The sequence below is a fragment of the Equus caballus genome, chromosome 2 (genome assembly GCF_041296265.1).
Source record: "Equus caballus isolate H_3958 breed thoroughbred chromosome 2, TB-T2T, whole genome shotgun sequence".
Taxonomy (NCBI): Eukaryota; Metazoa; Chordata; class Mammalia; order Perissodactyla; family Equidae; genus Equus; species Equus caballus.
Window position 1 is genome coordinate 106,640,943 of NC_091685.1, and position 23,886 is coordinate 106,664,828.

General features: G+C 38.4%; 1 long non-coding RNA gene across 1 annotated transcript; it reads left to right on the forward strand.

Moving 5' to 3' along the window:
• Positions 1 to 4,904: 4,904 nt before the first annotated feature.
• Positions 4,905 to 22,131, forward strand: PGRMC2 (progesterone receptor membrane component 2). The gene is made up of 3 exons (XR_002806511.2): positions 4,905 to 5,390; positions 18,334 to 18,489; positions 19,980 to 22,131. It is a non-coding gene; the product is annotated as a progesterone receptor membrane component 2 (long non-coding RNA).
• Positions 22,132 to 23,886: the final 1,755 nt, after the last annotated feature.

Sequence of the window (23,886 nt, forward strand, 5' to 3'; positions counted from 1 at the left end):
AGTTTACCCCACACCTCCTTTGGCATCGGCAGGCCCCTGTGAAACTTGTGGTATGAAGCAGCAAAGCAGAAAGCCCACTTTGTGGGTGGCCTGGCTCTCATGACAAAGAGAAGAAGAAGGTGGGCTTCACGTGCCAAAATTACACACCAGGAAACTTGCTAGTAGCACTGGAATATAGTATCGAGCTTTATGTTAGTGGCACCCCTTCTATACTTCAAGAAACATCTGATGTGGGAAAGAAGTGTTTTCCCCTAAAACAGAGAAATAGAATTACAAGAAACAGTCTCTCACATTTAAGAAATATTTATTGAGCTGAAATTTCTGAGCTAGGTTTGCTGGGAGATTCATAAGTGAATCAGAGCTGGATGCTGCCTGACAAGCAACGATTAATATTTCTAATATATTCATATATGTTAATGCTACATATTTTAGATTTTTGTTACAGCAGTGCCCTACTTCTGGTACCAATTTTTGTATCAGTATAGGTCAGGCTTTGTTTGCTACCAAAAACCCCCAAATATCTCAGTGACTTAGCACAGCAGAGATGTATTTCTCATCCATACAATCATATGTGTTAGCCTGGAGCTCTTTTCCACTTGTACTGACTCTAGGACCCTGGCTGATGGAAGCAGTCACCATCTGAAACATTGTTGGGGTGATATATTAAAGAAGGCCACAAATTTATTGTCACTCTTCTCCTCAGTCCCCATCAAGAGGTGGAGTTTATTTCCCCCTCATTGAAACTGAGCTGTCTCTCTGACTGCTTTAACCAATAGAATGTGTTATTTCCAGGCCTAAACTTACAAAGACCTGGAAGCTTTTATACTTTTGAGAGTTCTGAGCCACCATGTAAGAAGTCAGGCTACTCTGCTGAAGAAGCCACATGAAGTGAGGCTGAGGGATAACACTGGGAAGAAGAAAGGCTCAACCATTCTAGCATCCCAGTTGAGCCTCCAAATTACTCTAGCCCCAGAAAATACCCGGCTGGAACCACACGAGAGACTCCAAGCACAAATAGACAATTGCCCATAAGCCCACTCAATCCACAAAACCATTAGAGATAATAAAATGTTTTAAGTCACTAAGATTTGGGGTGGTTTGTTATGCAGCAAGAGATAAAACATTCCATCACTGTACCAAAAGGAAAGAGAGCATGAGAAATTGTGCAGGGGTTCTTAAAGCTTTTGCTTGGAAGTGACACAGATCACTTCCAATCACATTTCATTGGCCATGCTAAGTTTAAAGGAATATGGAAATGCAAGTCTACTGCACATGTGTGGGAAAAGAAATGGAAATATTTGGTGGGTAGTACTAATATCTCCCAGAAGTAGGTTAGGGCTAGAGAGGTACCTCTTCCATAGAGACGACAAGTAAATCGTAAGTATGTCAAGGAAAAAAATTAACAAAGAGAAAAAAACGTAGACAATGATAGATGCTTGTAGATGACCTCTGGGCAAAGTAAGGATGTATCTAAGGAGGAAAAGGAGGGTGCAAAGGAGTCAGATAAGAAACATCTACAGAAGCAAAAGGAGAAATCTTAGAACCCAAAGGAGAGTTTTCAAGAACAGAATAGTCAAGAAGAGCATAAAATAAACAGCCAACATGGGTGGTATGGGCAAGGAATGTATAGAAACTCAAAGAAGAAAGAGATCGGAGTGGGCTGATGTAGTCACAGGCCTGGGACAGAGGCAGAATTAGAGAAGGAATTGAAAGGTAACAGAATTTGGATGGTTAGAAAAGAGAGAGAAAGGTACTCTCAGTGAGAAAATAGCATGAGTAAAGTCTTGGAGTGGGGAATGAACCCAGCAATTGGAGGGAATGGGACTTGGTATTGCAAAGTGAAACTTATCACTGTAAGAGAGGGTATGTGTTACACAGGAGTAACAGATAAATTGGATTAGATTTGCTGCAGAAGGGGAAGTCAGGGAAGCCATTTGTGGATTTATGGAGGCCTTTGAGTGCCCACTGAGATTTCTGAGTTGTCTCTTAAATACTGAGTACCACTGGAGATAGGTATCTGAGAAAAAAAAAAAAAGGTATATAGTACTAGTCCCCTCATCCAGGAATGAAGGAGGGAAAGACAGAGCAGGCGACCAGTAGGTAATTTATTGTACTATTCAAAGCAGGAGTATCCTACTGGAAGAGATTGTTACCTAGGGGGTAAGAAAAAGGAAGAACTTCCTTGAGACCAGCTCATGGGGCTTAGAATGAGAATAAGTTGCTCAGAGACTCAAAAAAAAGAAAAAGAAAGAAGAAGAAGAAGAAGGGCTTCAAGTGAGAAGTTGAGATATTTTATCAAGGATACAAAAAATGTTTAACTTTTTACTTCCTATGGCAAACAATGTTGGTTACCTACCCAACATTCTCCATCCCACTTTCTTGACAACAGAACTACAACACTGCTCAATTCCTCTCTTCCCTCCAAACTAATTAAGGAAAAGAAATCTATACACACATAATTCAGCTCCAAGGTAAATCCTAATTGGTCTAAGCCAGTTGTTCTCAACCAGTATCATCTCTCCAGGGAGTGGTGTGTGGGGTAGACAGAAAGAAGGTTGTTTCTTTGATGTCACAATGCCTGGGGTGTGCTACTGACATTTAGTGGGCAGGGACCAGAGATGTTAAATGTCCAGCAGTACATGTCACAGTTCTCCATAAGGATTGCCAAAAGCCAGATAAACACTGACCAGTCATGGTAGTCCCCTGCTTCTTGTCAGTTACTGCTTTAGGGAATAGCTGCTGACCCAGTTCCAGTCAATAAGATACATGGAGTTTACTGCTGTGACGCCTCTGGGGTGGTTTCTTCCTGCCTGCTGATGTTGTCCCAACTGTATGATACCTGGGACTGCTACAGCCATCTTCTCCCCAAAATCAGTTTCTTCCCAATCTCCCTGTTTCCATCACTGGCACCTCCATTTCCTGTCACCTTAAAGCATTTTGACTTCTCCCAACCATTAACCCCAGGATGATCACTCATTCAGGTTTTACTCCTGTTCTCCCAATGTAATTAATAGTGCTCCCTTTCACTTCTAAAGTATTTCAGATTGGAGGAGGACAGATTATATGGTCACTTATTCTCAAATTCTGTTCACTCTGCCTCAAGAAAGTACCTCTAAAGCAGGGGTCAGCAAGCTATGACCTGTAGGCTGTTTGTGTACCTCCAGAGAGCAAAAAAAAGATTTTTACATTTTTTAGTGTTTGAAAAAAATCAAGAGAATGATATTTTGTGACACCTAAAATTAAGATTTCAGTATCCTTAAAAAGTTTTATTGGAACATATTCATGCTCCTTCAAGCATTGTCTATTGCTGCTTTCTCACTACAAGGCAGAGCTGAGTAATTATGACAGACAATGCCTAAAACATTAATGTTTGACCTTTTATAGAAAAGCTTGCAGACCCCTGCTCTAATGCCACCATTAGTTCTGAGTTTCCTCACTTCTTGCACAAATACAGTAGCCTACTAACTGGCTTCCCATTCTTTTCCCCACTCCGATCCTTCATACGCCTGGTAGATAATCTCTCAAGAGAAGAGTTCTGATCCTGTCACTTGCCCCTTCAATATCTTCAGTGGCTCCTCCAAAAAACCGGCAATATAAAGTCCAAGCCTATCCCTTGATACTAAAGACTGCAACCTAGTTTTCCAGACTTTGCTCCTCTTCACCACTTAACGCCCAAATGGACCACTTGCTGTTTCCCTAATAAGCACTCTTAGCTCATACCATACGCCTCCATTGCTTCGCACGTCTCTCCTCCATCCCATCGACTCCTCAAGATTAAATGAAAACCGCTACTCCCTAACACACTTTCATTCATTCATCACAGCAGGCAGTACTTGGGGGCGCGGGGAGCAGACTTAGCGACACAAAGAGAACAGACTAGGGCAGGAGAGAACACGTCAAACGAGTTAAGCAAAGTGAGGGGCCCAGAATGAGGATTCAGAGGTGACATTTACGCCGGAATTTTAAGGACTCTGAGAGGCTAAAAGACTCTAAAAGACCCAGAAGTTTAAAAGGAAATTGTAAATAAAGGTAAATGAGCGAATAGAAGGACCACCGCATCCTATCCACCTCCCTATCGCCGCAGAGGTTATGATTTAAGGAGTAAGCCCACCTTTAGTCTAAAACCTGAAGGAAAATTCTACAAGAGCAGCCTCAGCCAGCCCCACCAGGGAAGTAGTGGGTGCTCGGCGCCAGGGCAGACAGCACGTAGCTGCCTGGTACCGCACAGCCCGAAGGCGGGCTCCGTGCGCTCTCTCCGCGCCGGAGTCTCCAACTCGTCCCCAAACTTCTGGGCGGGAGCTCTAACTGGCTTCCGGACAGGCGCGACGGCGCCCGAGGGAGAAGGGGACGCCCCTAGCTGGTTGGCGCCAGCAGTTAAAAGCGTCGCGGCCTCCCACAGCCGCCAGCCTTCGCCCTTAGAAAGGCGCCCCGCCTCCGCGGCCGCCTCACTGCACGTGAAGCTCCCGCGCTGCGTGAGAGCAAAGAGGCGGGAGTTCTCAGACGCGAACACAGGCCTGGGGAGGGAAGCGACTCCGGGGCGCACGCGCACAGCGAGGGGGCTGGGCGGAGCGTGCCTCCCGGAGGGGTTGCGGAGGAAAGGAGAGCGCGTGGCGCTCCGAAACCCGCGCACGCGCTGTAGTCTCGCCCAGCCCGTGCGCGCGCGCGGCCGGCGCAGCGTCTTTTCTTCAGGCCCGCCCCCCTCTTCTACTTCAGCAAGCGGAGGCGCTGAGCTAGAGCAGGGAAGTGTGGGACGAGGTGGGCGGGGCGTCGCCCGCGAGAGCGGCCCGCAAAAGAAGGGAGGGGCAGGGAGAGATCCAAGACAACGTTACCTCGTCAACACCCAATCGGGAGGCAGTCTGACCCCGCCCCCTCCCCTCACATTATTGGCTGGGAGGCCCCAGATGGGCGGGGCGCGCCGTGGGGTTGGGGAGGGCAGGGGGCGGGGAGGAGGAGCAGGCGCTGGCGGGCAGTGATGGCGGCGGGTGATGGGGACGTGAAGCTAGGCACCCTGGGGAGTGGCAGCGAGAGCAGCAGCGACGGCAGCAGCGAGAGCCCGGGCGGCGCGGGAGCGGCAGCAGAAGGGGGCGGCTGGGCGGCAGCGGCGTTGGCGCTTCTGACGGGGGGCGGGGAGATGCTGCTGAACGTGGCGCTGGTGGCGCTGGTGCTGCTGGGGGCCTACCGGCTGTGGGTGCGCTGGGGGCGGCGGGGTCTGGGCGCCGGGGCCGGGGCGGGAGAGGAGAGCCCCGCCGCCTCCCTGCCTCGCATGAAGAAGCGGGACTTCAGCTTGGAGCAGCTGCGCCAGTACGACGGGTCCCGCACCCCGCGCATCCTGCTCGCGGTCAATGGGAAAGTCTTCGACGTGACCAAAGGCAGCAAGTTCTACGGCCCGGGTGAGGAGGAGTTGGACGGGGAGGGGGAGGACCCCCTGCAGCTCAAACGCGACCCCGTTCTGATGGGGAGGCCCCTGGGCACCGGGTTAGTTTGCCGAGGCTTCTCGACGTCTGGACCCCCGCGCCTTGCCTGCGGCACCTGGGACGGCCCACACCACACCCCCACCCCTCCAGCAGCGGGACCTCCAGCTTTTCCCCCGAAGTCGGGGTCCCAGTGTCACCCCAGGAACCAGCTCTCAGCTTTCATCTTTCTCCCATCCGATTTCTCCTCGCAGCCTTTTCTTGTGCCGAATTTTTCAAAATCCTTTTAGTTGTCGCCAGTCACGCTGGCCCTCAGCCTTTTCTGATCTTTCTGATTCCTACTATGGGTGGGGACAGGGGGAGAGAAATTTCCAAAGTAGGGACCTCAAGTTTTAGGCCCTGTAATTCGCAGCTTTCCTTTCTTTACTCTTTTTTGCCACTGATCTCCCTTTTCCCTCTACTGCTCCCCATAAGGCCACGTTTAGGTACACGTAGTTCCAAGTCCCAACCCTCTAGTCTGTGAAGCACGGGCATATAAGCAACACTTCACACTCTTGTTTTTTTTAAAACCAGTTTTAGTATGGAGATGCTTTCCAAGATTAACAGTATATGTGGGATGAGGACAGAGCAGAATCCAGATCTTAATAAAGACTGGCAAGGGTTTTCGCCTGAGTTTTGGGGGCGGAGCTCATATACCCAGCAGGCGTGCCTGTTTGGTTTCTTTCTTGGGGGTTGGGGAGGTAGTAGGGAGACAAGTATTCAAATTCAAATGCACGTTCATAATGACTTCTTGTGTTTTCACTGAGGAGAAAAAACTTAAAAGAGCTATAAATTCACACCCCCGTTCACCAGTCCTGCAAGTTAAAGATTTTTAGGACTTTGCTTTCAGAGAACTGTGTATATAGGGTAGTTGGTTTAGAAACCATTCTTTTACAATGTAGTTATTGCCTATATTTCAGATTATGCTCATAAACTTCAGACTTACGGAACTTGTTGGTGTAACGTAAAATTGAGCAACATGGTACATCCTGGTTGTGTAGTAATTAATTCCAAGCTTAAAAAAAAAGTGACTACAATAAAAAATAAATAATAAAATTAGAGACCTACAGTGACCTGTTATTTGAAAGAGAACATCCAAGCCTTTAAGTCAAGGGGGTTGACAGGTCCAAAAACAAGTTGGTTTCCTCCTTGATTTAATTTATAGTGCATGAGATTCATTGACACTTGCAAATATATACTTCTGATTTCAGGGCTTGGTGGCTGGAAAATATTTTAGAAGTGCTTTGGTTTGTTGGTTGCTAATTGGAATAGAGATAAGAAATTGAAGATTTTATGTGTTGAATTATTTATTTTTTAGTTGCTTGTATTTTTGTGTGTACATCCACATTCAATCCAAGTCGTAGACAGCTTGTAAAGTATTTGTTTCTGGTTATATAAATATGAAAACCAGATGTCTACCTACTTATGTCGGCTGAAATGGTGAACACTTTTTTTGTTTACCTAACAGTGTGTAGGGCAAGAGAATAGGGCCAAAGTACAGTATTTAAACAGACAGACCAAATTAAATAGTTAATTATTTTTTAGTCAAGGATTTACACAGTGTTTTGTGCCTGGTTAAAGCTTTTTCCCCCATTGATGTTAGAATGTGTGTTCAGTGATTAGAAATTGTGTCCAGATTTAGAGTTTTAATACAGAGCTTACTCAACTGAAAGATCTGCCTTTGTCCCCCCATCTAAACTGACAATGAGCAAACATTAGTGCGGAGAAGCTTATTAGTCCCTACACATTATGCCTTGCCACACTATCTGAAAATAGCCAGAGAGACAGTTATACACACAGTTTGGCATCCTCCAGTGGCATATGTTCTGCAACAGAAATTAAAAATTAAGATAAGAGTCATAGGTGTAATGTCGGTAGCCTTTCTGTGGTTTGGGCAGTGAGGGGTCTCTTCAGGTAACACGGAGAAGTCAGCGTTAGGTTAGCTTCCACCAATTCCCAGTTCCCGATGAACAGCCCGAGTGATATTCAGGTATTTTATTCTAGGTATTTATTGATCAACAACGTAATACAGATATCTGGAGTATTTTATTACTGAAAGGAACCTTAAAGGTAGCTAGATTGTCTACGGACTTGGAATTGTTAATCATTAGTGGAAGATGTAGCACTTTCCAAAAGAAGCCAAATTTCTGGCTATGAAACAGATTTAAGTTTTGGTTTTAATTTTTATTTTCATCCTCAAATCAATCAAGCAACTTTGTAGCAGAATAATTCAGAAGCAATAATCCTTATCTGAGAATCTGAGTAGCTTGAAAGAATGAGCTAAGGGACCCAGAAAACCTAGTTTCTCTGCAGAGCCAATATCTACTTGCATTTCACAATAATGGTTTTAGAGTTAAAGATTCTTTTGTGAGGTTTTTTTCTATATTGAAGATATTTTTCTTTTTATTGATAAATTTTTAGAGTTCAAGTTCTTAAAAAATTACATATTGACAGTTTAGTGGAGTAAACACATTTTGGCAAATGGTTGGCGTTAACTATATTTGTTAATATTAAATTTAGTAACAGTTTAGGCACTTGGCCAGCATGTGAGGAAAGTGGTCATGTAATAACAATGAATACGGGAGGAGAAAGGAAACTAGATTTGTTAAGCACCTACTACGTCAGATCCATTAATTTGTCATCTCTGCAATGCCTCAGTGAGGATAGTAAGTATTCCTGTCCTTTAGATGGGGAATCTGAGGTTTAGGTATTTTGGGTAAATTGGCTTGGATCACACATACATGGCATTCAAATCCAGATATATTTGACCACGAAGCTTATCTATGCTATTCAGGTAAACTGCATCTGGGATAAACTTGTAGAGAATCTTACTGTTGTTTATTATACTCTCCCCTGGTTCCCGTAGATTTAAAGCCTCAAAGAAATAGACTTTCGTGGCTTTGTGTTGTGCTGTCCAGTATGGTAGACACAGGCTACATGTGGCTTTTTAAATTTAAATTAATTAAATATAATTAAAATTGAGTTCCTCAGTCACACTAGCCACATTTCAAGTGGTCAGTAGCCACATGGCTGCCTTATTAGATAGTGCGCTTTATAGAGTATTTCCATCCTCCCAGAGAGTTCTGTTCAACAGCACTGAATCTAGAGGTCAGGATAGAAGGAGGAGGAAACTCTATTGATTGAGCTTTATCTCATTTAATTCTCCAACAGCCCTAGGAGATAAGTAATGTTCCCAATTTACAAATGTGGAAACTGAAACTCAGGTTTTGCCCAAAGTTGCCTATCTAGTAAGTGGGAAAGCTAGAAATCAAACCCAGTCTAAATGACTTGATGGGCCTTTCCTTCCCATTGTATCACAACATAATACAATTTCCCTTGTTTTCAGAGTCATAACAGATTAGGAAGACTTAAACAGATAGTATGATTTTAAATAATTTGATTTAATGTTACTGCAGTGGAACTCTACCAGAGCAGTGTTTCTCTTTCTTCTTTGGAATGGCAAGAAATTATACGATTGACCTTTCTGATAGTTTATCCCACGTTTCTCAAATTTAGATATATTGCTTCCCCCTTATTTCATATATTCTGTGACATATACCAAAACTGTATTTTTTCCGACTTATATTTTAAATTCCACTGGAAAGAAAAAGAAGTCAAGTACCCCATGAGATGCCTAATATTTAGGAGGTTGGGGAGAGGAGCATATGTACCTTTCAAGTAATTTTCCTCCTTTTTTAACTGTATTTACAATATGTTAACTATTATTATAGTTTACAAAATTGCTGTTGAAGCGAGAGTTGCAACATATAGACTCGGTCCAACCTGACTGTTTCCTTAATGGATATTCCAGTGACAATACCTAGCTCTTATCCCAGCGTCTTGTTTTGAATCTGGCTCGGTCTTTTGTTTGGGCTAATGTCCATACACATCCATTACCTACCAGTAAGATAAAAGGATCAGTTAAGTTTTTTGATGAATTTTGATACACTGCCCAAATGTATACTAGTTTTTTCTACAATACCTACTTGGTTGGGTTCTCTGAGTTCAACATTATTCTGTTGTTTTTAATCTTTGAGGGAATTGTACTTGTGTTAAATACTAACACAGAGTATAAAAGGGTAGCTTAAAGCAGCATGTATGAGACCAGAAGATGTTATTCAAGCTGGAAGAAAGGAGTAGGTTTCGTAGCATCTGGAGTTAGCCATTCAAGTTCTTTTAGTAGTTCCTTCAATCTGTGACACAGACCACTCCTCCCCCGGGTACCCTGTGACAGACATCACTGAATAACCGCTGTACTCTTAGAACCTGCATCCTGTCTCATGATCTTTAATATAGCATTTCAGCTCCTTTTTTAAATACTAAGAAGAAATTGCCTAGATTTCATTACAGTGTTACTTAAATAAGATGTTGTGAGAAATGAGAGTTAACTGAGTCTCCAAACAAATGCGTCCCTAATCTCATGGAGTTTGTGGTCTGTTGAGGAAAACAGACAATAAACAAGCTTTCAATACATAATTATAATTAATCTGTAATTAAATATGCTATGAAAGAAATGAATAGGATACATAATAGAGGATAACAGAGGACTTTATTTACATTAGGTGGTTAAGAAAGTTACCTTATTTAGTTTGTCAAGAAAAGGAGGTTGACCCTTAAGCAAAGACCTGAAGAAGCCAGCCATACGAAGATTGGAAGTGCGGATGTTTTGGAGCCATCTCGCACTAGGTCTGGAACTGATCACGTTGTGTTACTTGGCAGAGAAAGAAACATCCTTATCGCCTTGACTGATTTTCAGATTTGACTTCAGCCTTTGTTTGATTGGTATTACCTCAGTGTTTCTTTTCCATCCTTTTACTTTCAGCCAATCTGCGTTACGTTTTATTTTTTCCTTATAAAAAACATATAGCTGGATTTTTTCATTAAATCTAATATCAACACTATGTCTTTTAACTGCTTAATCGGTTTATGTATTTTGTCATTATAGTATATTTAGATTTATTTCTACCATCTTATTTAGTAATTTCTCCTTGTCATACTTTTCTCTGCCTCTTTTTCCTACCTTTTTTTTCTTCTAAGATTGATTTTTTTAATTCCTCCCACTTTTTCTCCCCTACTGAAGTGGATGCTTTCTGTTTCTTTTCTTTTGGTGATTTCCTTAAGTTTTTGCTATGGACACTATCCTTCTGAACGATGTAAGAATGTTAGCCAAACATTTTTATGTGAATTAGAAAAATTGTCTCTAAGACACTTTACTGCCATCTGACAGAATACTTCTTAATAAATATACAAAACTACCATGTATACAAATATGGATAGTGTCCCCTGGAGTTGTGTAGTATGCAGCCATATGTTGTACCCCTGGTTAGAAAGCTTTAACTCTAATCCCCCCCATCCTATTTTCTGTGTTATTGCTATTAGACTTTTAGTTGCACTATATTTTTTCAAACTCCACCTCCAAATTGGTTAAATCGTTACCATTTTTTAAAAAATAATGAGTCCTCATTTAAATTTACTAACATAGTTACCGTTTTCTTTATTCATTGTCATTTCTTGCATCTCATTCCTTGGTTCAGGGTTCAGTTTTCATTCTACTGAGATATGTCCTATAGTTTTTTCATCAGTAGAAAAAAAAAATTCTGTGTCTATCTGCCCTCACTCAGGAATAATAGTATAGATTTAGGCTATAAAATTATAGATTGATATTGTTTTACTTCAAATCGTCAATAGTCTATTCCACTGTCTTTTACTTCTCTTTAAATCTGCTTTTGGTTTATTCATCATTCCTTTTATTAATCTGTTTTTTCCCTTTGGTTTAGTTGAGACTTTTTTTTTACTTTTTCTTTGGAGTTCTACTCTTTCACTGGGATTTGTCCAGGTGGGGAGTTGATTTTTTTTTTTTAACATGTACCAGACTCTACTAAAATCTGAGGATGTGGTTTTATTTTACTTTAGAAGATTTGAACCTGTTATCTCTTCCCTTACTGTCTCCCCCATTCTCTTTATTCCTTCCTCTGGAACTCTTAATAGATACGCATTAGCTTTCATTCTGTTCTTCATGTCTCTTAATCTTTCCTTATGTTCCATCTCTTAATTTCTTAGTAATTTTAAGTAAACATGCTATAGTTCTTTAATCTGCTTCTATTCTTTTATTCTTAGGCTGCCAGTTCTCATATCTGTTGTATGTGCTCACTTCTCCATGGTGGTTTGTTTGTTCATTTAGTTTATAATTTTCATTGCAAATTTATCTTCAGCAATTACTGTCTTTTTGTTTCTTAGTGTATTTTTGTGATGTTCCACGAGCCCTGGGTTGTAGAAGTCTTCTTATAGCCGTGGTTTGGGGTATGTTTCAAAATAGCCTCCTGGAAGTTAGAAAAAAAAAAGCTATGTTTTATTAGGTAATACATGCTCAAGATAGAAAATTAAGAAGGATATATAGTGAAAAATACGTTTCCTTCCCACAACCCAGCCACCGGGTTCCCCTCCCTGGAGTGAGGAACCAGTCCAAGTATTGTTCCAGAGGTATTCTCTGCTGGTGCAAGCATGTGGATATATACTTTTCCCCACACACTAATTGTAGCATAGTATGCAAACCTTTAACAGTATTTTAATATCTTGAGAGCTTTTCATATCAGTATAAAGAAAGCCATCTTATTCTTTCAAATTTATGCATAATGTTCTGTTATATGAATATATCATATTTTAACAGTCCACTCTTAACATTTGTGTCCAATCTCTTGTTATTACTGGTGCTACTGTAAATATTCATGTACATGTCATTTTACACATGTGAGTAAAATTATAATTATCTATAAAATAAATTCCTAGAAGTAAAATTACTGAATCTTAGGATATGGACTTTTTTATTTATTTTTTTTTGATTGAGGAAGATTAGCCCTGAGCTAACATCTGTTGTCAATCTTCCTCTTTTTTTGCTTGAGGGAGATTAGCCCTGAGCTAATGTCTGTGCCAGTCTTCCTCCACTTTATATATGGGACACTGCCACAGCATGGCTGATGAGTGGTGTAAGTCTTTGCCTGGGATCTGAACCTGCAAACTCGGGCCGCTGAAGCAGAGCGGAGCGTGCCAAACTTAACCACTACACCATGGGGCTGGCCCCTGGACATTTTTAATTTGAGTACTTATTTCCAAATTGCCCTCCAGAGAATTTGGACCAATTTACACTTCCATGAAATTGCCCATTTCTTACCCCCTTGCCAAAAATGTGATATGGAACTTCTTGGTCTTTGTCAATCTGAGAAGTTAAAGTGATATCTCAATATTGTTTTAGTTTTCATTTCTCTTTTTCTTAGTGACGTTGAACGTCTTTAAAATTTTGAGTCTTTTATGTTTCCTTTCCTACAAGTTATCTGTTCATATATGCTTTGCTACAGTTTTCAATCATGATGTTGGTCTTTTCTCACAGATTTTAAGTGTTGTTTACAAAGTGATTCAGCCTTTGCTACAAATATTTTTCCTAGTTTATTTACCTTTTTACTTTATGGTGTTTTTAATATTTTTATGGTTTCAAGTTTTTAGTTCCATTTGGAATGTATTTTAAGATGTGAATAAAGATCCAACTTTTGTTTTTGTGTTTTTACAGAAGGCTGTTCAGTTATCCCAATACCATTTATAGAATAATTTTTTTTTTTGCCCAACATTTGCAGCATTACCTTCACTGTTTCCTAAATTCCAATAAATATTTAAGTCCATGCTGTTTTTTCATCTTAGAATTTTCATTCACCATGGGCTTATGTAGACTCAGGCCCCACTCCCACATGTGGCAGAGGCCTGGGGTTTTAATTTTTCACTCTTCCGTGTTCTCAGCCCCAGCCATGAGCCCTGGGACCAAGGCTGTGAGCTCAACTCACAGCATTGCTGAAAGCCTTCTAGTTTGAATTTCCGAAGCAAGATTGAGTTTTCAGTCCCTCTTAGAATGAGGGTATTCAGGAGATTATCTAGTTTGGCCTCCAACTTCAGGCAGGTGAAATATGTTCCCCATTTTGTACCAAGGCCTCCAAGATTTGCCCAATGTCACACATTGGGAGGAGCCTCTAGAACCCAGCATCTTGGCTTCTTGAGAGGCATGCTCTCAGTTTTACTGTGCTGCCTTCTCTCTCAAAGCCTCCGGACTGCCTAGACCTAAGTTTTAAAAAATAATAGGTGGATTTCATTTTGTCACTTTTGCATATTTCTTCATTTGTTCCTAGGCTTATTATAATCTCATTTGGAATAAATTACTCAATACCAAGTATTATTAGATTTTTTTTAACTTGGTTTAATAATCACAAAAGACTGTTTTCAAAACAGGCCAGAAAACTGGGCTGTTTATAAACTTTAATGAATTAAAGTTTGTCTCTGAGAGCTATAGTTTTTATATCATGGAAATAACTAAAATATTCATTCTAGAATTTTCTCCATAAATACCAACATAACTACATAAATATCTTAATAATCACAAAATTATCTGTTACAAATTTTAGATATTTTATTCCTCATGAAATTTTCTGTTCAATTATTCTTTAAAACATTGTTTTACAATGACCACATGTTGCCTTTTCAAAAATATGTCACCCCATTCTACCTGATTGTATTTAAGTAAGCAGTTTCAGGGTACACTGACTAGTAGACTTACTGACTTTTGAACTTTAAAAATCTGTACCGTTAGTTGTGTTAACTCTTAAGAACTATTAATGAAATCTAAATTCTAAGTAGTATAATGTCATTTCGGTATATTTAACAGTATCTGTGACAAGGGTTTATATCTAAAATGATGTCTTAGAATATTTGTTACATAAATACATTTAAGAGAATCTGCTTTGACTGAATAATTGCTGTTCATTTTTTGTAGCAAGAATTTTCTTGCAATTGTAAATCCATTTTTATATCAGCATTATATTTTAGTCTTTAATAAAGCAACAGAATATAATTCTCTAGTTATTACTGAAATGTTAATGTCTAGATGAGCCTTAATAGTTAAAATAAACTGTTAAGTTTGTATAAGCTGGCCTTCACGTAAGTATATATGTAAAGTATACCAAACCTAGAGACCTAATACCACTTAAAAACGCTTTCCTTGGGTAGCTCTCTGTTGTTTTAGTATTATGGCTAGCCAAGAGTATTTATCAAAATATTGGAATCAGTAACATTTAGATTTGTTATATAAAGGGTAGTGGAATGGGGAGGTATTGCTGACTTCTCATATATGCAGAGAAATGTACTTTAATTAGACCTCAAAGCCTCCTTTCTCTGAGAAACCCATCCATTTCCAACTCTAGTTCTTAATCTTAATGTTGTCTTCTTTATCATCTTACAGGAAAAAGTAAAGAAAAGTGTTACCAAAAAGAGCTTTCGAGAAATTAAATACTTCCTGAGGGAAATTATAAACGTGGAGAAGACAGCTTAATATAGTTGAGAAAGTGGGGAAATATGTTAATCACTGAATCATTCTTTTCTATTCAAGAGTTAACAAAACATCATTTTGTCTAGAATTAGGCTTGGATTATTATTGACTCAAATTCACTGTTACTAAGTCAGCCATCTGAAACCAAAAAAGGAACGTGTTTTATGAAGTTTTGTTTCTACATTCATTCAATGTTGAGGCCTCCTTAGGGAAATTACCAGAGAATTTTGCTAGAGAATGCACTGGTATATATTTATATACTCAAAGATGGAGGATTTTCTATTTTTATAATGATCATCTTTTCTTCTCTCATTTTTACTATTATGGTTTGTACTCTGAAGTACCCTGAAGTAGATTGACTTTTGCAGGCCAGGGAGATAGGTATTATAACAAAATACCAAGAGAAGCCGTGGTGTCTACAGCTTTTTTGTTAATTCTCTTCCATTTTGATTTAACAGGTATTCTAAAATATCCATTCCCCTGAAATTTTGTAATTAGTGAAATGCTCCAATTTTCAGGGTTGTCATTCCATCTTTGGGTTTGTGAGTCTTCTGTGTGTTTTCTCAAGGTGTACTGTGTTTGGGATAGTTAGAAAAGTGGAAATAGTGCTTCCCAGTTCTGTCAATAATTTTACGCAAGTCAGTGAATGCCTCTCCTCCTGTTCGTCTGCCAAGTAGGGAGGGCAAAAACTGTCCCTTCCACTTTGCAAGACTGTGAGAGAAGTGAGATTGCTAGAAAATCCTTTAAAAAGTTGAAACTATCATTTTACATTTGTAGGTTTTTAAAGCCATGATCAGTTTTATTTTTCCTTTTGTGTGTTTGACTCATTGCTGTTTTAAGTTTGTAAGCATTGGTCCAGTCAGCATTAAGAGGCTATATAACGTTTATAGATTTTGTTGTTGCTGTTTCTCAAGAAAAAAATCACACTAGTTCAATATATATATGGCCTCCATCTCCTGAAAACAGCCATTGCCACAAAGCAGGTGGAGTTATGCCAAAAAAAAAGAGGCACAACCTCTTTAAGGTAGGCTACTTTTCTTTTCCCTAGAGACCATTCTTGCTTAATTTTGAAAGTTAACATTTCTCTAAAATAATTAACTCCAATTTAATGACTTAGATTTTACTCTGTAAATAGAAACAATATTGAATTTCTTTCTCTTAAACCTTTAATACCCTTTTGAATGTCAGTTGAGATAATGAGGAAAGTTTGAAAGTTATAAATGTTGGCTAATTGTAAATTGTGTCCTATTTTCTTAGATAGAAGACAAATTTAAAGGTGTAAAATGGTAGTCTTAAATTTATATTAATAGGAGAATGATTAAATAAATTATAGGTCTATCCATTAAGTGGGAAAATTAATAAACATTAAATGAGAATTACGATAGTCACCTAATATAAAGTAGCAATTTGGAAAATATTTAAGAATGGGAAAAGCAGAATAAAAAAATACTTTACTGGAAGTATTATCTTTATTTTCATGTTAACGTATCAATACCTAGTAATACTGCTTTGAAAATATATTGCTAAATGCTATTCTGGTTCAATGCAATAAACTTTTCAGAGAATGAGTTTCTTATATCCAGTGAACTTTATGGTGCATCATTTTCTGTAATTCAAATTAATGTCCATAAATGTTTAGATCTTTGGCTATTTAAGCAAAATTTTGAATTCTACTCTCAAAGGTACAGATACTTTTCTGACATGTGACCTTTGATTTCCTAAATGCTTTCAAATATTAATATGGGTATAATCGTTATTCTAATTTAAAAATCAAGGAATTTCCAGTTTTTTCTACATGTTTACTTCTCATTAGAAAATACTTTATTCTGTTAACTGGACAGTAAGCTCTCTTACTGACCACTCTGTTGCTCATAATTAATTCTGGTTTTAAAGTTGTTTTCTCTAGTTTACCTTTGTTGTGTATTGATACCCTGCAGACTCAGGAAAGAAATTTTTTCTTTGGTAAAATTATGTATTTTGGATCTCTTATTTGTTAGCACATAATCTTAAGACAATATTTTAAACAGAAGAATCTTCAAGATCTGCTCTGCAACCTAAAATGAAGACAGAATTAACTTTTAAAAGATTTTTATTATAAAAATCATTTTTTAAGTAGCCAGACTTTATCAGTTATATGAAGTAAAAATTTCCCCTTCATTTCCCCAGAAATGTTGCCACTATTAAGTGTTTGGTCTGTATCCTTCCTGGTGTTTTTCAAGCATATACAAACACATGTAAAATGTGCATATATGTATATTCTTTTTTTTAATTCAAAGCTAATCATACTATATACTCTTCTGAATTGCTTTCTTCAGTTAATGTATCATGAACTTGTTTCTATGTCTATACGTGTAGTTACCTAATACATTTTGATAGCTGTGTACTAGTCTGTTAAATTAATATGCTATAATGTATTTAACCAATTTCTTGATATAGAAAATTAGGTTGTTTCAATTTTGTTTATTACTGTGTGTTTTAAACAACAGAAATGTCTTTTTTATTATATATTTGCATGGAGATTTTGCTTACCATGAATGAATCTATTTAAAGTAAAAGGTCAAAATCTAGAGTTTCTCCTTATTTGGAATTACAGCTAATTCATTTAGAAGAAATTTATTCTGTTCCCACTTCATGCCAGGCACTGTGCTAGGCATTGAGGATACGGAGAGGAGCAAGACAGTTGCTGCTTTCAAGGACAGACTTTGGGAATGGCTCACTTCTGTCAGCATATAAATTATGCCATTCCCCCCTAGAGAAGGTTGTTCCTAATTCCTTGGACAAAATACTAGTCATTTTGTGTCAATCAGAAGAACTGTTCCTTATAGCCACTTCTGCTGTTTCCCAAAAGCCACAAATGAAAAACATTTTTTTCTCTAGTGACTTTTCATAGTTTATTTGGATAATTATGAGTATATTATGGTAGTCAGGTGGTATTTCTTTTGAAAATGGGTCATATTTCTGATTCATTCATTCAGCAAAGATTTGTTGAACATCTCCATGTGCTGGGCACTGAACCAGTCACCAGGGGTACAAAGATGTTAGTCTCTGCTCTCATAGAGTTACAACCTGCACTGGATAGGAAAAAAAAATGTTTTAGATCCACAATTCACTTGAGTCTTTACATAGTACATATCCAGTGGATGTTCTGTTGATTATTTTTAGATACCATAATTAATTAACATCCATCAGTAAAGCATCATTTCCCCTTAAGCAAACTGGGTTCCAAACCTAAGTGCTTAAGTTTCCTCTTCTTGCTAATGCCTCACTGTTTTCACCTTTAAATACAGGTTTTGGGGTATCTGACATAATTGAAATTTAAGGTAAATTTTCAGTGAAAAGCTTTTCTTGGTCAAAAGGCACATTTCCAAGAAATTTCTTCTAATTTTTCTATCTAGTATCTGCATGTTTTGAAATTAAGGCTGTGTACCAAATATGAGTCATGACTTCTTTTTATTTGACTTTTTCCTTTGAGATATTCTAAAATATTGTTAGGTAATCTAAATAATTTCTTTTTTCCCCCAGCGGGTCCATATGGAATATTTGCTGGTAGGGATGCCTCCAGAGGACTCGCGACATTTTGTCTAGATAAAGATGCACTTAAAGATGAATATGATGATCTCTCAGATTTGAATGCCGTACAAATGGAGAGTGTTCGAGAATGGGAAATGCAATTTAAAGGTACCTTCATTTTGTTGGGTTCTTTGGAAGTATTAAGTTTATGACCAAAGAAAGTGTATACTATTTCACATTCCTTAAGAGCCTAAGGATATCACCTCCTTTCATCGCCATCATTTGATGATAAACATAGCTAAATAGCAATATGATTGTTATATGTGATTATTATTTATAAAATCCATATTTAACAATTGACTTGTTACAAACTGTAAGTCTAACAAAAATTTTGACACCTTTAGTTTTATAAGGCTTCTTCATTAAGGTATAGTTTTTTTAAAATATAGGCTATATTTAAAGCTGAATTGATTACTGGTATTGTACTTTAATTATGATTTATTCCAAAATGGTTTTATTGATCCTACCCTTGAACCATAAAGAAAAAATGTCATTCCCCTTTATTATACTCTCATGACATCAATTATTACCGCCTGTGTTACACTCAGGGCAGCTATTTCTGTGACCTCTGGATCCCTTGGAACGGTTCTTCTGACTTCTTGGCACTTGTACTGATTCTACTGTGTGAAGCAGTCCTCCTATCTTAGCCTCTTGGTTTGTCAGTTAATTCTCTTAACCTAGGTTCAAATTCCTAACCAAGAAATGACTAAATATGTATCACCTTGGACATAGCGATGTTCTAAATTAAACACATGGTAACATTAAAAACAAGCAGTGTAACAGAGATCCAAGAAGAGAGTTTGATAGGAGAAAGAATAATAGTGTGACAGGGGCTGCACACTGAGACCTCAAAGAACACAAGATAATGAGTAACAAATTAATTTTCATCTCCTCATTTCGTTTATTTTCTTTCTTAGTAGCATATGTCACATTTTCTCCCAAAGAATATTTCCTGGTTGGATCTACTTACCCTGTGATTTTCCACTTCATGCACTCTTCTGCCCTCTTCCTTAGCCCTGGGAAAGTCACCATTTCCTTTCTTATGGTCTTCTCTAGACCAACTATTAACCCTACATCTTATTTCATCTCAGATCTATATAAAAGCCAATGTATTTATAGATTTTAAATAACTGTTGGAAATGCCTTGCATTGCCAACTTGTTTCTTTAATTATAATACTTGGAGCTATAAAGATTTAAAGAACTATTCTGAGACTCACAATGCACATTAGAGTTAGGCCAGTTTCAGAGTACGTGTCCCCAGACCTAACCCAAGAGCCTGGGATGGGCAGCTCCAAGATGGATCCTGGACGTGCATATTTTTTAAAAAGATCTCCAAGTGATTCTGATGCAATGTCCTTTATTAAGACCTGGTAATATGGAACATTCTTCTGCAAAGCACAGTTCCCAAGCTTTGTAAGTTCCCTAATGTTTCTTTTGTTTAAGCTTTACGTGAGTACAAAGACCAGCCAAGATGAGCAATAGGGAAAATTTAGCTTATTCTACATGATTCTAAAAGAGGCACATGCCTTCCTTGCTGTATAATGTGATAATGAAACAAATTTGATCGTTACTGATTATCTTTTGATGTATCTTTCAGAAAAATATGATTATGTAGGCAGACTCCTAAAACCAGGGGAAGAACCATCAGAATATACAGATGAAGAAGATACCAAGGATCACAATAAACAGGATTGAACTTTGTAAACAACCAAAGTCAGGGGCCTTCAGAACTGCAGTTCTTACTCCCTTTCACAGAATGTCCAGCGTCTTTGGGTTTGGTTCACCTGCTGCAAAAAACATTCAACAAATTTGTACAAGCTAAATGAGTCTCGCTATGAAGATGTGAATACTAGACATTATTTATGCTGCCACACTCATTTGTTGCAGTCGTGAGTAATGTCTGGTGGGGCTTCATCATCCTGGAAAGAAGGAGACAGGGATTTTTTAAAGAGCAAGAAAGTCAAGAGGTTATTTTTCCCTTATTTCTTTTATTTCTCTTTTTTTTTTTGTTTAAAATCAAAGACAGCCAGATATGTATTTGCTACTCAAGTGTACAAATCTCAAAGAACAGCAAGGGATTCCTGTTTCACGTGCTGTGTTTTTGTTTGGCATTGAGGGAGGGAGGAGACGAGAGGTGGGGGTGCACGTCAGTTTGAGTAGTCGAAGCTACTGAAACAGTAAAATGTGAATTCCCAAACTTTTCTTTTTGGGTTTTGTCAGGGAAAAGAGGAAAAAAAACCTTTATTTCTAAGAAATCTTTGGAAATTAAGAGAAGGGATTTCAAGTCAATTTAAGTCAAAGCTAATTTCCCAATAGTAAGATTATTTGAAACTAGTTTTTATCCCTTCCCTTTCCCTAGATCAAATCAATATTAATTGTGCCTTATTTCACTTACATAGACTTGAATTATTTTTCGGGAAAGCCCCTATGTGAATTCAGAAGTCACTACAAGCAGCATTGAGACTGAAGTTGGAATATTCTGTTGACCGCAAAACCTTGATGTCATTCTGTGTATATAGAATGTAAAAGGAATATTCAGTGTTACTGCCATATATGTTGATAATACACAAACTTAATTAGCATTGTAATGGCCAAATGCATTCTCCCATGCTTTTCTCTTTTCAAGAAAATTGAAAAACAAATCAACAACTCTGTCCCCCAACAGCTGCCTAATTTTGAGTCTGACCCTCACATCTCACTGGTGTGGGTGCATGGGGCCGTAGTATGGATGTCGTATGGGTGTGTCTGAATGTGTGTGCAAGCGTCATGGAAGGGACTCTGCAGATACTGTAAATACCAGTACCGTTTTAATAAAGCATGTACAATAAACCAAAATAAGCTTGAGTTGGACTTTATATACAAACTGTAAGCCAGTGCATTATGATATGGTAGTCAAGATTGTGCATTTGATTCAAGATAAGGCAAAAATCTTGGAAATGAAAAGCAGGCACTGGTTAACCAAGTTGTACACATTGTACCACATTCACTGTAACTTTAGGAAGAATTCCACTTTGTGGAACATTCTCAAGAGATCTGAGATTATTCAGGTAAGAATTGATATATAAAAATGTACGTATTTTTACTTTATATTTTGATGCCAACTGATTATACTACAAGTAATAGCACTCAAGGCTGTAGTTCCTGAACACAAAACAATAAAGGATATTATACTGATAGTATTAAATTCTTTTCTTGTTAGTTTGAAAAGGCCCTTGCTAAAAGTCCTATTTGTGTCAGTTATTTGATTTCATCATGACTATTTAGGTTCTTGGTTGGGGACAAGTTACACCAAAAAAGACACTTAACAAGTCACCAGTTAAAGAGAAAACTTCTCCTACTTTATGAGTATAATGTATGCAGAAACCATCAAGGAAAGGGGAACTTTTAATGGCAATAATAAGCTAAAGTATGTAAAATACTACATTATATTCAGTCTTGGAATGTTTTGTAGAAAATGATGAACTTCAGCCACATCTTTGCTGAAGATTTGTAAAGACTGAAGAGTATTAGTAAATACTTTGTGTGTTTTTATGTAAAATTTTTTCTAAAATTTGTTAAAGTATACGTCCTCTGTAGTAAACTGATACATATATGAATCATTTGAGCCTAAAGTTCAGAAATAAATCTACACTTGTGAATAGAGAAACTCTAAATATTCATGCAGTAAAAATTATGCAGTCTGTTAAGAAAAATGAGTAATTTTGTGTTTTGAACTTGAAATAAACAGTGTTCTATAGACAATTCCTCAATTTCAGTTGAGTGTTCCTCATTTTCTGGTAGCTTGATGGGCAGTCTGTGAGTGAAGAGCCGGAGCTGTGGTGGTGGTGCTGCTGTTGTTTTCCTCTTTAGCCACTATTTCCCTAACTTGCCTGATCATTAAAACCACTTCGGGTACTTAAAATACAAGTTCTTGGTCCCCAATCCAAACCTACCACCCACTGAGCCAGAATCAAAAGAGAATGGGTCTCAGACTCTATTTGTAAGAAGTGCCTTGAGTAATTTTTATGATCAGGCACATTTGAGAAACACCACACTAATCTTTTCAGGTTGTATTGTCCATGTCTGTCATCCACTTGAAATGGAGTTTACTCTTAGGTAATTTTGGTCTGATTCCCTGTATTTAGTTTTGTTTGTTGGAGGGTTTTTTTTGAAGATTAGCCCTGAGCTGAAATCTGCCACCAATCTTCTTTTTTTGCTGAGGAAGACTAGCCCTGAGCTAACATCCATGCCCATCTTCCTCTACTTTATATGTGGGACATCTGCTACAGCGTGGCTTAATAAGCAGTACATAGGTCCACACCTGGGACCCAGACCAGTGAAGCCTGGGCCACCAAAGCGATGTGCAAACCTAACCACTGTACCGCCAGGCTGGCCACCCCGTATTTAATTTTGTATCATTCTCTACACTTCCTTAGAATTTCTTAGTTAAAAATCAGGAGATTTGGGGGCCAGCTGTTGCATAGTGGTTAAGTTTGGCACAGTCTGCGTTGGTAGCCTGAGTTTGCAGGGTGGATCCCAGGCACAAACCTATACCACTCATCAACCATGCTGTGGCAACGACCCACATATAAAGTGGAGGGAGATTGGCACAGATGTTAGCTCAAGGTTAATCTTCATCAGCAAAAAAAAAAAAAAAAAAGATTGGCAACAGATGTTAGCTCAAGGCTAATCTTCCTCACCAAAAAGATTTCACATAAAAATCTAATAAATGATTTTTAAAAATAACATTCTTATTCAGATTTTCATCTTTTATGGTATCTCCAAGTTGGCATATGTTTCCCGAACAGTCTAGTACTGGCCAGTTTCTCTCCATTAGGAAATGAACCTATTCAGCTACAGATCAAGTTTTTAAAACCTTGATATGGTGCTAAGGCTTATGTTTTCTTGACAGTCATTCTACCTGCCTTTTTTTGAAATCTGCAGAATCTGACGCAACACCTACCTCTACCCACAATTTAGAGATCTAAAGTTAATATGTTGAACTAGTACTGGAGAAAATTGATCTCTAGAAAATTTGACATTGAATCAGACTCTCCTTATCCAAGTATTTCATTTACCTCTTGATAACTGAGAAGTGCTGCAAATTGCCAGAAATTCAAGCCATTGGCATGTTAACACAGTGTATAACCCTACAGAGCTTTCTTGGATCAGGATAAGCTGGTAATACTAGGTAATAAAATTTATAAGTTGCTCTGAGCACAGTGGAAATAAGCGTGATGGTTCTTTTCCTCTAATAAATCGCCAAGTAGCAAATGCTCAAAGACGGCTTTTGAGTCTGTATGCTCTGTTAAGGTCAGCTATCAATTTGGTAGATGATATTAGTCACAGATTATGATCTATTTGTTGTGGCAAGAAAGTTCAAATAAAGACCATCCAACTTTACTGTTTCTAGGCAAGATTCGTCATTCCCAGGCAATGTCAGAAAAGCCTGTACCTCCTCACCACACTCCTGCGAGTCAGACGTTGAGGAGACCCTGGCTGGGTTTCGGCTTTGCACTAGTTCT